This window comes from Geospiza fortis, unplaced genomic scaffold (genome assembly GCF_000277835.1).
Source record: "Geospiza fortis unplaced genomic scaffold, GeoFor_1.0 scaffold659, whole genome shotgun sequence".
NCBI lineage: Eukaryota > Metazoa > Chordata > Aves > Passeriformes > Thraupidae > Geospiza > Geospiza fortis.
In genome coordinates, this window is record NW_005054530.1 from 455,716 (window position 1) to 468,199 (window position 12,484).

Sequence of the window (12,484 nt, forward strand, 5' to 3'; positions counted from 1 at the left end):
GAATGAACTGCTGTGGTCTTCCCATACAGCACAGCTACACCCAATTACTGGCCCCAGCCTGCAAACTCTCTGCCTGTAATCCTTTCTAAACTAACAGGAGAATTGGCTTCTCATTCCAAAATCCCACTTTATTTCAACATTAAATGCAAAATGTTTAGGGGCTGCAGCCCGAGTCCACCAGGGGAACCAAAACTATCAGCTTGTAAATCCCTATCCAAGCTTTAATGAACTGGCAAAATAATCCTTGAGCAGTACCTGGGACCAACAGCAAACCCCTTCACTGGTAACTTCTGATGAATAATCAGCAAACCCCTTTACTGGTAACTTGTTATGAATAATCAGCTCGTTTCCAGACACTTTTACTGAAAAAACACCTTTCAAACCCAACCTACCCAAAGACAGGCAACAGCAGCTCCACAAATGTAGAGTGCTGCTTATTTCCATAGAATCCCACAGTGGTTTGAGTTGAAATGAGCCTTAAAGCCCATCTCATTCCCATCCCCTTCCATGCACAGGGATACCTTCCACTAGACCAGGCTGAACTCAGAGAAGAGCCTAGAGAAGAAGCAAGGAACTTCATTTTTAGGTGACCTCACAAGTAATTAATTATCCCCCAGCTGCCATAGCCCTCAGCCCAAGACACCTTCCATGGATGAATGACTTTTAGGGAGAGAATCCTGGACAGAAATCCTGCTGATAAGGCCTCACATAAATATAGAACAAACTGAAAGTGCAGTTACTGACTTCCAGCCCCGTTCTGCTTTTTGAACTTTGCAATCTTGACATTAAAGATGTCTTATTTTTAACTTGAAATGACACACTCAGCTGTATAGAACACACAAAACACAACGATTCTCCTTGTTCCCAGCTGTGACAGGCAGAAAGACTGACAGACAGGCACAAGGAGCACACTGAAGTGCCAAGGAATTTTCAGGCACAGTGTCCTGACAGGAGGGGGCAGCTGGGGGGGTCAGGCTCTGCTCCCAGGGAAAAGGGACAGGACAAGAACAAATGTCCTCAAATTGCACCAAGGGAGGTTTAGATTGGATATTAGAACAATTTAAAAGAGTGGTTAAACATCAGAACAGGCTGCCCAGGGAAGTGGTGGAGCTGGCTGTGTCCTGGGTCAGTGGTTGGGCTCAAAGATTTTTAGAGGGCTTTTCCAACTTTAAATTATTCCATGGAGCTCCCAGCTGGATGATCACCTGTGACATTTACAGCCAGCACCATTCCCCAGCTGATACACTGTGATCAAATCTACAACATCCAACACCCCCACTTCCTATTTCTGCAGCAGCTTCTCCCACCCCACCAGGAAAATAAAAAACTTTACACTGCCCCTCTTTGTGGTGCTGTACAGTTCACACTCACCTCTGTAAGGCCTTTAATCTTCAAGTATCCACAGAGATAGGAGTTTTCCATATCCACATGCTGGAAAAGAGGGCAAAGTCCAACCATAAAAACAGTTTCCTCCCCCAGAAGGGTTGTAAGGAACTCCAAAAATGAGAAAGAACTTAGGGCAGAAAGAATTTGTGAATTTTGCCTGCTATTAGCTTGTCTTCACTTTTCCCAATTTTTTTGTACCTAACCTCTCCATTACACAACCAGACACATCCAAGGCTAAACAGGATCCTAATGATGTCCCATTAGCTAAACCTCCCAGCAGAACACTTCCAAAGGAAGAAGAGGTCAAAGCCTGCCATCACTAGAAGGAAAATTTCAAAGGACCAGGAAACCAGTTGAACTGTTACTTTTCCTACTCCAAATCTGTGGATTGTAAGGACCCACCCCCCCATGGAAAAGCTGCAAAATGTTGACCCAAAGAAAGACATTAAACAACCATAAAAGAAATATAAAAGTTTAAGAACAGCTGCTGTGTGATACTCCTGGCTGGATACAGCATAAATATGGGGGAAAAGGCAATTTTAAATGCTTGGTCTGTACAGCAGCAAGAACTCACTCATGCTGTTTTACTGACTCTGCTCCAAAGGGGCACAGACCACCTACTCCCAAATTGGACACATCCATCCCAAATTGTATGGGGGATTTCACCCACTGAGCAATGGCAGATTAGGAGGCTTTGAGGACAATTGTGTGGGATGAAAAGGAGAGAGGGGGAACCGTCAGCCTTGAATGAGCACATGGAACACCAATGTCTAGACAGTGCTGACACCTTTGTCTTTGGGAAGAGGGATTAGGGAAGCAATCTGGCTGTGCTGTCCCTTGTTTGATATGAAACCAGAAGACACTTTGGGCTAAAGGCCTGGCCCTGCTCCAAAAACCACTTTATTAAGAAGGAGCTGAAGAAAAGGAGGTCTGTAAGAGTGAGAGTGAGGTTTCTGCCCGGCAGTCACAGCAATTAAACGAGATGCCTTGATGAGGAGGAAAAAAACATCTGAATAAAAGCCAACGCCTCAAAAGAACAGGAGAAAGTAATTTGAAGAGTAGGTCAAGCCTCCTGAGGGGATTACCTTTCCAGTTTGAGACTTAATGCTGCAGACATGCTTGGAAAAGCTGACCAGTGAGATCCTGCTGATCCCACGGATCACCCTGCAACGTCTGGATGTTCCAGCACAAGTCAAGTGTTAAAAGGGAATGTGGAAAATGTGAGTTAGGATCAAAACTGGCAGAACTAGAAGGTTCCTTTTCTTCCTTCCACCCTCCCTTCCTTCCTCACTGTGAGATTGCTGGGTTAAAATGTGTCTCATCAAACCCCAGATCACATAAGAAACTTGAAAGATCCACTTCAAAGAGCTACTTCGGCAAACAAAGCATTTAAGTCAATTTAATGCTTCTCATAGTGCAAAGAACCACTTCCTTCAATGGGAAAGGAAAACAAATAATGGAGAGACAAAGCTGGGAACATTTGTGGGAGCTGGGAATAACCAAACCCAGGCTGTGGCTGTGAAGAGACGGGGAGCTCCCACTTCCCTGCCCGTTCCAGTGCTTCCAACATGATGGACTTCTCTCCAAGGATGTGCTGACTGAGAGGGAAAAACTACACAGCAGCTCAAAGGCTTTCACTCTTACCCAAAACCCCATCTGCTAAACATGGCAGACACTGGAAACTCACTGCCCCAGGGACTTGGATGTGTTCAGGGAAGGGAATACAGCTCTTAAATACCTCTTTGCCTCTAAAGACATTTGTCATTTCAGATCTGTGCTGCTGTTAGGAACCAGTTTTTTGCTAAAAATGCATTTTAAAGGCAGTTCCCATTTCCCTGAATATCCAGAGGATATTTCCAGTTCAATACTCCAAAGTCCTACAGTACCACCATCATTTCTCCAGGCGTGCAGGAAGAAGGAAGGGAGAAGGAACCTTCTAGTTCTGCCAGGAAATTAAGGCAGAGCTGGAGGATCCAACTGCTGGCTCCTTAAGGACAAGTTGGGATGGAAGCCCAATCCAACCTTCTTTTTATGGAGCAGTTAATGTGATAATATCTAAGAGAGAAGGAAACTTTATACAGACAGAGGGAAATCTTAATTCTCAAACAGACCAGAGGCAATTACCAAAATTATAGCAATGGAATTGTTTTTTTGCAGTCAAGCATAATTATGGAAAGTCTATTGGAAAGAAAGCTTAGGCTATGATTTGCATTTCAATTAATTTTCAAACTTTTGAGGGGAGAATTGATGGCCAGAATTGAGAAGTACAGGAACTACCAGACACTGAAATACACTCATCAATATAATACAGGATTTCCAAGGATACAAGTCAGACAATGTTCCAGCGTTTAGAGCTTTTTGGTTTTTTTCCAATTAGCCTGAAGAAAATGGATAAAGATGTAGATGGAAAGAGAAAACCACCAGTGCTACCACCTGGCTCTGCTGGGTGGTGCAGCAGGAGGGGAGGCAATGGGAAGAAACTGGAATGAAGGAAGTTCCTCCTGAAGGAGAGGAAGAACTTTCCTGTGAGGTGACCTTGCACTGGAACAGGCTGCCCAGAGGCGTGTGGAGTCTCCTTCCCTGGGGACAGTCAAAACCCACAATCCCAAGGATGGTGGACACAATCCTGGGTTACCTGCTCCTGGGGAGCCTCCTTGAGCAGTGAGGTTGGTTTAGATGACTTTGTGTCCCTTCCAAGCCCAGCCATTCTGGGATTCTGGGATTCACATGCAGCTGAAGCACTGCACAATGGGCAGATCTAAAGCTCCTGAGAATATTTTCCTTCCTGAGGTTTACCAACAGTGCCCAGGGCTCACAGCAAACCCTCAGGATATCGTTCCTGCCAATCTAACAATCCCAAATTATCACTTCCACATGTCAAAAAGGAACATTTCTGTATTAAACTATCTGCAAAGTTCTGCCCAATTGCCTTACAACTTTATTGATTATAATTGGCTCTTCCTCCTTCAGCCCAAGAATTTCACACGAAATTCCAATTATACACTCCAGCATGAGACAGCCAGAGATACAGACCCTCTAACAAGCTTAGGCAAAAATCAAAGGGCTAAATCAAAAACTGGCTCACACCAAGTCTATTCTTTGTGCAGTCAACCAAGACTAATTAATGCTTTTAATGGCAGTTTACCCCTTTTGGCGCCATAAATCAGAGCAGGCAGCTTTTCTGAATTAACAAAAGAATCTGTGAAAGGTGTAGCTCATTAAGCACACTCCCAAATTCAAATGCACTTAATCAGAACCAGGTACATTGAGCAGGACTGCAGTCCAGGAGCAGAGTAATCTGCAGGCTGTACACAGGGAACATTCATTCATCAACACAAACAAGGCTGGCACGCTGGGAAGAGGGGCTGAATTATACATCTGAGAGAAAGGCCCCTGCTTCCAGCACGGCTTTTGTGAGGGCAGGAATGTGGAGAACACTGCAGGAAGGCACTGTGGAAAGGTGGGGGGGACAGGGAGGGTGTTTCCCACAAGCTCACCTCAGCCACAGAGCCCTTGAACAGAGCACACCGCTGCTGCTGAGCTGCTGGAGCAGAGCCAGACAAGGCACCAAGGGGATCAGAGGGATGGAGCAGCTCTGCTGGGAGAACTGGGAGTGTTCAGCCTGGAAAAGAGAAGCTTTGGGGTGACCTAATGGTGATCTTCCAGGACCTGAAGGGAGACACTTTACTAACTGACAGAGAGCTTTAGACTGATCTGAGGAAGAAATCCTTCCCTGAGAAGCTGTGGCTGCCCCATCCCTGGGAGTATTCCAGGCCAGGTTGGTGCAACCTGGGATAGTGGAAGGTGTCCTGGTGGCACTGGATGGGTTTTAAGGTCCATTCCAACCCAAAACATTTGGGGATTTTATGATGTACCTAAATATGCTGGAATAGGTCACATAGGGGAACTTCCTCCTTGTATAAAGTGGTGAATTTATAAAGATTAATGACCCAGCATTTCATCCTAGGTAACACTCTTGCAAATACTTTTCTGAGTCAGATCCACTCCTCTAAAAAATCCCCTTTTAAAACGTTTTTGCCACAGTTTCTTCCCAATATCCCATCCATCCCTGCCCTCTGGCAGTGGGAGCCATTCCCTGTGTCCTGTCCCTGCAGGCCTTGTCCCCAGTCCCTCTGCAGCTCTCCTGGAGCCCCTTCAGGCCCTGCAAGGGCTCTGAGCTCTCCCTGGAGCTTCTCCTCTCCAGGTGAGCACCCTCAGCTCTCCCAGCCTGGCTGCAGCCCTGGGGCAGCTCCGGGGCCTCCTCTGGGCTCTCTCCAGCAGCTCCAGGTGCTGCTGATGTTGGGGGCCCCAGAGCTGGATGTAGCACACAACTTGGCTTGACAGAAATCATTTTCCATATCACATGTTCTCTGAAAGGAATTTTGTTCTCCAAAACAGAGCTGGCAATGCAGGAAAACTTCAGATCTGTGAACAAAAGGATCAGCTCCTGCTCTAAAAAAATTCACTAAATGACGTTCCCAACAGCATCTAAGTGTCCAAGAGCTGCTGGCAAAATGCTCCACTTCAGCTCTGGATTCAGTGCATTCCCAGGCCAGTGAAGACCCCACCAAACTGGCAGAAATGCTCAGGAGACTTAAAGTCCAGAAATTTTCCACATGAGTTCAGAAAGGTTGAAGAGCAGAAGTATAAAGTCCAGGCCCAGTTCCAAATTTCACTCACACACACTGGATAAAAACCAGCCTAATGTAAAAGCACATTTAAAAATATTTACATCAAACCAAACCATTACAGAGATAAGAGAGGTATTTATAGAAACACATGGATTTTACAGACACACCGTGTTTAACTATTTAATTGCTGGAATTTCAATTAGGATTGGGGGAGTGGGGTATTTCCCAAGCAGGAAGCAACCTAAGTAAGCTAAGACATGGAGCACCCACACATTCAAGTTTAACTCAATTTCCTCCACCTTTTGATTTCTGAATGAACACTGAGTCTAACAGGGAGGGGTTCAACCCAAGATAAAGTCACCCAAAAGTAAATATTTGCTGGAGATCCCCAGCAGGACAATCACAGCCTGGAGAGCAACCTCGATCTGCTTGGTCAGCCAAATCTCCACAGGCTCCATCAATTCTACTCCTGAGCTTCAAATTTCTTAATCTGGACCTGGATTGGACCAGGAGCCCTTGGAGCAGGAGCTTTCTTAAGCAAAGCCAACACTCCACATATTCCCACTTGAAACACAATCTGGTTCTCTGGAATTCCCACCCATCACTTCCAGTCTTACTTTGTGTCCCTTCTCCCATCTCACCACCCACCAAACCCACCCTTGGCTTTGCCTCTCCCCTTCCACAGCTCTGGAGCTTTGCTTCTCAGATCCCAAAAAAGCTGCACAGCCCAAACTGGGGAAACCATACAGAAAAAGGGGATAGGAGCAGCTTCAAAGTCCTCTTTAAAAAAACAAATCCTTTTTTCTAGCATGAAGAGGGGAAAAGGGGAAGCAGGAGATGGACAGGGGATCATTGCTGTTGCCTCAAACAAGGAAATCTTTTCTGAAATCCTTGGCATTTTCTGTCCCATCCCACCTAAGCAGGGGTAGCAGGAGAGGAAGAAATAGCCAGATTTTGTCTGTATCTATAAAGGAGGCATTGATTTAGGGCAGCTTTTCCTGAAGCAGGGCTGGAGTGCTAAATTATTGTGAGGATAAGGGTCAGAGCATGCCCAAAGGTTTGATCCCAACACAGTGCAGCAGACCCAAGAGCAGCTGACATTTAAAGTTCATGTCATTAAGTGAGCAGCAAAACATATAAAATGGAAAAAACCACAGAGTCAAGCCTGGTTTTTCCATATTCCTGCACAAGAACAGCTGGATGGGGTCAGACAGACACTTCAGCCATCCCTGTGTCTTCTCTGCCCAACAGGGAAGTGTGAATCCCTAAGGGAAAATTGAAGGGCAGGCACACAGGGACATTTTCCCAGCATACTTTCCAGAGGGATTTCCTGGGGAGATATGTTCCTGTTTCACAGCTCCTGTAGATCATGTTCTCCCACTGTTATAACATATTAAATTCTCTTACACATATATATTTAAAAAATACATATATATATATAAATATATGTACATGCTCAAAAGGCTTGACCTGCTCGGGTCTCATCACGCTGGGCTCTATAAACCAAAATAAGGAGTTAAGACAGAAACTGCTCCAATCAAATGCCACTGCAAAATTTCTATTTCAAAACATGGTTTCCAGCTTTGTTCTCCCAAGGAATAGAAGCTATTAGAAAACAATTTGCCTGTCTCCAGGCAAATGACAGAAGTTTATATCAGGAATGGTGTCTGTGCCAACCCAGGGATTTTGACCCAGCTAATGAACACAAGTTTCCTTTTTAATATAGAACAAAAATGTATTACTTACTAGGAAGATATTAAGACCAATAAACGCTAAAAAAAGAACCCCTCTCATAATTCCTTATAGGAGCAGCACGTAAGTACTGTGTGTTTTACTCAGGCTGCTGAAGACCTGATGTTTATTAACTTTCTAAATCAACACAATAAAATACACCAGGCACAGAGTGTTGCTGGAGCTTCAGCTTATGCATTTCTCATTTCTTGACCCAGAAATCACTCCTCATTTGAAAATGTAAAGTGCTTCTGTAGCGAAGTGAAAGAAGAGTATCAAACAGCAACAGCTGCAATCTCCACAGCATCCAAGGCTCTCCTGCCTGGAGGGAGCAGGGAAAGGGTTTTGGGAGGAGCAGCTAAAACTGAAGGGCACAAGGACAGGAAGAATTGGTACCTCTTGGATACGAGCTTCCTTGGGATGGAGATAATCCGGAGAGGAGTGTGCCTGGGCTGGGAGTCTTCACAGCATTCCAGAGCTCTGCAGCAGCAAGAGAGAGAGACAGAGAGAGACAAACACCCGTGAGGCTCAGTGGAAAACCTGCTGGAAGAAAACACAGCTCTTCCCAGCTCCGAGTGGTCTTCACCTCCACTGGAGCAGAAGGAGAAATGGGACATGTAAGAAATGCAGGCAAAAAAAGGAGGAGCGCTGGAGCCGCAGGGTACGAGGAGAGGGAAGGGACAGCAGAGCTGGCAATAAGACCAAGGCCTTCCCAGCTTCCCAGAGGGAGAAAACAAAGTCCAAGCTTTCATTTAAATACTTGTTTACCAGCTATTTGTCAGGATTTGGGACTAAACAGGTTTTAGCCTGAGTTTTACATGTTACTCCTACATCCTCCCTTCCCAGCTGACACAAAAGCTCCGAGAAGTGAAAATGAAATCCCTCAAAATGAAGTGCAGCACCCAAAAAAAGCTCTCGAGGCACTCCACATGCTTTATGCATTATAGGGAGGAACAGAAACCCTACTGTTCCCAAAGCAGGACCAGCTCCTCGGAACAGTTGTTTATTTTAATCAACCCAGTACCAAAAGGTTTACATTAAATATTTTTTCATGGTTTCTAACCACTGATCCTGTATTAGTTTACATTCACTCAAAAAACACTCTGGGAGAGAAAGCAGGAGGCAGAAAACATTGAATCCAGTAAAACAACTGAGGTTTTTTTCGGGAGTGCTGGTACATCCCACTTTTCCCTGTAGAATTACACCACCAGACCCTTCCAGTCAGCTAATGAAACAGCGTGAATTTGGAACTGAACAGAAAACAGTAAAATCTTCATTTTTACTGAATCTTTCTCTTTCCTGCCTCCTGCAGGAAGCCACCACCTGCCATCAGAGATGGCATCCTTGGAAAGAACTCAAACCCCATCCTGCTGATGCTCCAATGGCCCAATAATCCCAACCCTGGTGCCAGCAGGAGCATGAGCACACTCAGGAAAACGGGTCAGGAACATCTCCACCTGTTGCTTCCATGGGTGCTTGACTTCAGTATTTCTAACATTATAAGAAGCATATTCATTGCTTGGGATTTAATTCTGGTTGCAGGCTTTTTGACTTGTTTTTATGGCCCTTCAATTCAGAGATAGAGCCCTAAAATATCTTCAGGAGAGAGAGGAAAGCGCAAGTGAATTTCAGCAGAGACAAGGACTTGACAAATCTCATCCCATCAAGCTCTGCAGTGGCAAATTAGTCTTTCTCAGAGCACATTCTGTACTCAAAGTAGCCTCAGTACTTCAGGAGGTACCAAATATAACACAGCCCCATTTTAACTTCCTTCCAGGAATACACACACTCATTTATTAAGAAGACGTGGGCTGCAGCTCCACTTCCAACAGCTTCAGTAACATTTTGTAAAATTAAACAAATTACTCCTTTTGTGGCAAGTAAGAAGCTGAAAATAAGTGTTCAAGCAAATGGGGGAGAAAACCACCTCCCTCACATCTTCCTACCCCCTTGGATTTTGGGGAAAGCAAGCCTTGCCTGCTGCACCAGGCTCAGCATCAACCACAGGATCACCAACCACTCCTTTGCTGCTTTCACACCTCAATCCCCACACCTTTGTCATTATTACTTCATTTCAGAGCTGCTCTGATACCTCAGTTTGCTCCAAGTCCCTATTTTGGGACATTTTCACATCCTCATGTGAAAAAACCAAGGAAGTCCATAGCTCTTGCTGACAAGCACTAAAGGTGAGTGTGCAATGGTGCTGAACATCCAGAGGGTTTCCAGGATTTGGCAGGAGGACAGCATTGCCACAACCTTTAATGCTGAGGGATTCTCCAAGCATTCCCCCTTTTGTTCAGCTCTGGCTGCTACAGAGAGGGAGAAGAACAGTCCCCACCTCTCATTAACCTTGGTGCTGCATCTTTCTTTAGCTGCAACCGCTTCAATACCTGCTTGCATTGTGCTGCCACTCAGCAGATTAACGCTTTTTTGGAATTTTTTTTTTGGCTCCTTTTCTGTCTTCTCCTGACCAGAAGTCAAAATGATCCAGTTTAGAGGGAGTGGATGCTGCTGCTGCTGCAGAGAGAAGCTGTGAAAAGCTGCAGAGAAGGAGCTCTCCAGCTGCCAGCACACATCCCTGCCCTCTGCCAGTGCTCAAAACCCAGCAGGGAACAGGCAGGACTGACCAAATTTGGATGTATTTGCAGAAAAACAAACAGTCCCAATCAGTGTCTTTGAGTGGAAGTGCAAAGACATTCATTAAAGAAGGAGAAAAACCAAATGAATTTGTGAGAAGGTAAGCCTTTGGAAAATCTAGGGAAATAGCACAGTGCTGAGAGGTCCTGTTGGCACAACCTGGTTCATCAAGAGCGTGATCTGGGATTTAGTCAGGGAAAACTTCAAGAACACTGAAAAAAACAGCCCTGCCTGCCTGTGGGGCAACCTGTGCCAGGGCCTCCCTACCCTAAAAGCCAAGAATTCCCTCCCAATATCCCATCTAACCCTGCCCTCTGGCAGTGGGACACCACTCCCTGTGTCCTGGCACTACAAGCTCCCATGAAAAGTCCCTCTCCATCCTTCCTATCAAGTTAAGCAAAGACACCAAGGCAGGTTCCTACTGCCCAAAATTCCCCCTTCCATTCCCACTTTCTTCTTGCTACGAAAGAGATTAAATCCCTTCATATTTCCTAAGATTACTGTAGCTATGAAGAAGGGAAGCTCATTCCCTAATATCTTCATCAACTCCATGTGCTATTTCAAGCAGCAAAACAAGATTTTTAATTCTATCCTCCCTCCTCTGTCCCAAATTTAGTTTTCTTCTTTTGTTTTTAGTAGCTACACTTCCATGGTGATCTTATTACAGTTATTCTTTTAATCCATTATTTTCCTTCTTTCCACAAAACTGGACTCCAGTGATGGGAGCTGGGTAGATGGATTATAAAAAAGATTGAGTTAATTAGGATGTGGTGATTAAAACACCTGCTTTGGTAGATTGCAGAGGGTTCTGATAAAATAGTGGTAGCATAAAAATACACTCCAGAACTGCTTATCAAATGAAGATAAAAACATTCAGCAAATGTCCGACATTCTGCAGGGTTAAATCCTATTCCATAACATTTTGGGATTAGCCCTCTGAGTAACCAAACCCCACAAAATGGAAAAGGGAAAACTTCCCCAAAAGTCAACGTTCGCTTTCTTTACTGCCCGTTTTCAACAATTTTCCCAAACTTTTTCTAGAATTGACTCTAGAATAGTTATTTTCACTTGTGCAAGTTATATATTATAAGGCACCTCAGGGTTTCTAAGTCACAAATGACTTTGTAATGAAAAGAAAACAATTTCAGTATCTAAGATTATTGTTAATTGAAGGAAATATTGACTGTGCTACTGACAGCAGTCAACCTCCAGAAAGTGCAACATTAAAAATTATATGCAGCCATTGTCTTAGAAATAAAAATAAACCTTTCAGTGAGAGCAGCCTCAGTGTGGCCTTTCCTCTATTTAAAAATAAATCAAGCAAAATAAAATAAAATAAAATAAATTAAATGAAATCAAAGCAAAACACTCCAACACAAGCCTTCCCTGCATTACGAAAGAGGGATTAATGAGATTCTATTTGGACACTGGGAAAAGCCCTGGCAGGTTCATTGTGAAGGTTAGTTAATTCAGACACCTCTACTCACACAGGGAATGGAATTAAAGAAACAGAATTTAAAGGCAATAGTGTTAAGCCATGAGCAAGGAGACACCACAGAAAGGATACCAGAGACATTTGTCATGGAGCCTAATGCACTTAGGACCCAAATTCTGGATGAATAGGGCAAAATGTTAATGAATGTATACAAATTATCCAGAATGGAACCGAATTCCATTCTGCTCAGGGCACATAAAAAAAAATAAAATTAAAGATCCACCTGGAGCAACTGGAAGCGAAAACATCTGTGCAAATATCTAGCAGGAAATAAAGGCATGGAAAGAAATAATTTTGGAAGGCAGAGAACATTGCAGGAAACCACAGGGTCGTTCCTGGCTGGAAGCACCTTCCTGTCTTTCCTTAAAAACTGGCAGTTGCCTTGGAGCCATCAGGAGTGGCCCAGAGCTGTACAGAGACCTGGATGAGGGAAAGGATCCAGTTAAAAATAACCTGGGTTTGCTGTTCCCTGATCTGGTTCACCAGCTGGCCCTGGGAGAGCTGGACCAGCACAGCCAGGGAGCCCAGCACTGGGAACGGGCACAGGAGGAGGGAGGCTCCCAGGGACAGCTTCACCCTGGAGGCAGGAAATACAGGAAACAGC

At 44.6% G+C, this 12,484-nt stretch overlaps 1 protein-coding gene across 2 annotated transcripts in view; it reads right to left on the reverse strand.

Moving 5' to 3' along the window:
- The window catches only part of FAM168A (family with sequence similarity 168 member A), a 107,594-nt gene that overhangs the window by 82,491 nt on the left and 12,619 nt on the right, over positions 1-12,484 (reverse strand). The window contains exon 2 of one of the 2 annotated variants that reach the window (XM_031063782.1): positions 8,145-8,228. The gene's annotated coding sequence lies outside the window, so the exon portion shown is untranslated. Of the gene's footprint in view, positions 1-8,144; positions 8,240-12,484 lie in introns of those variants that run through there. The other variant, XM_005429174.2, reaches the window with a different exon arrangement.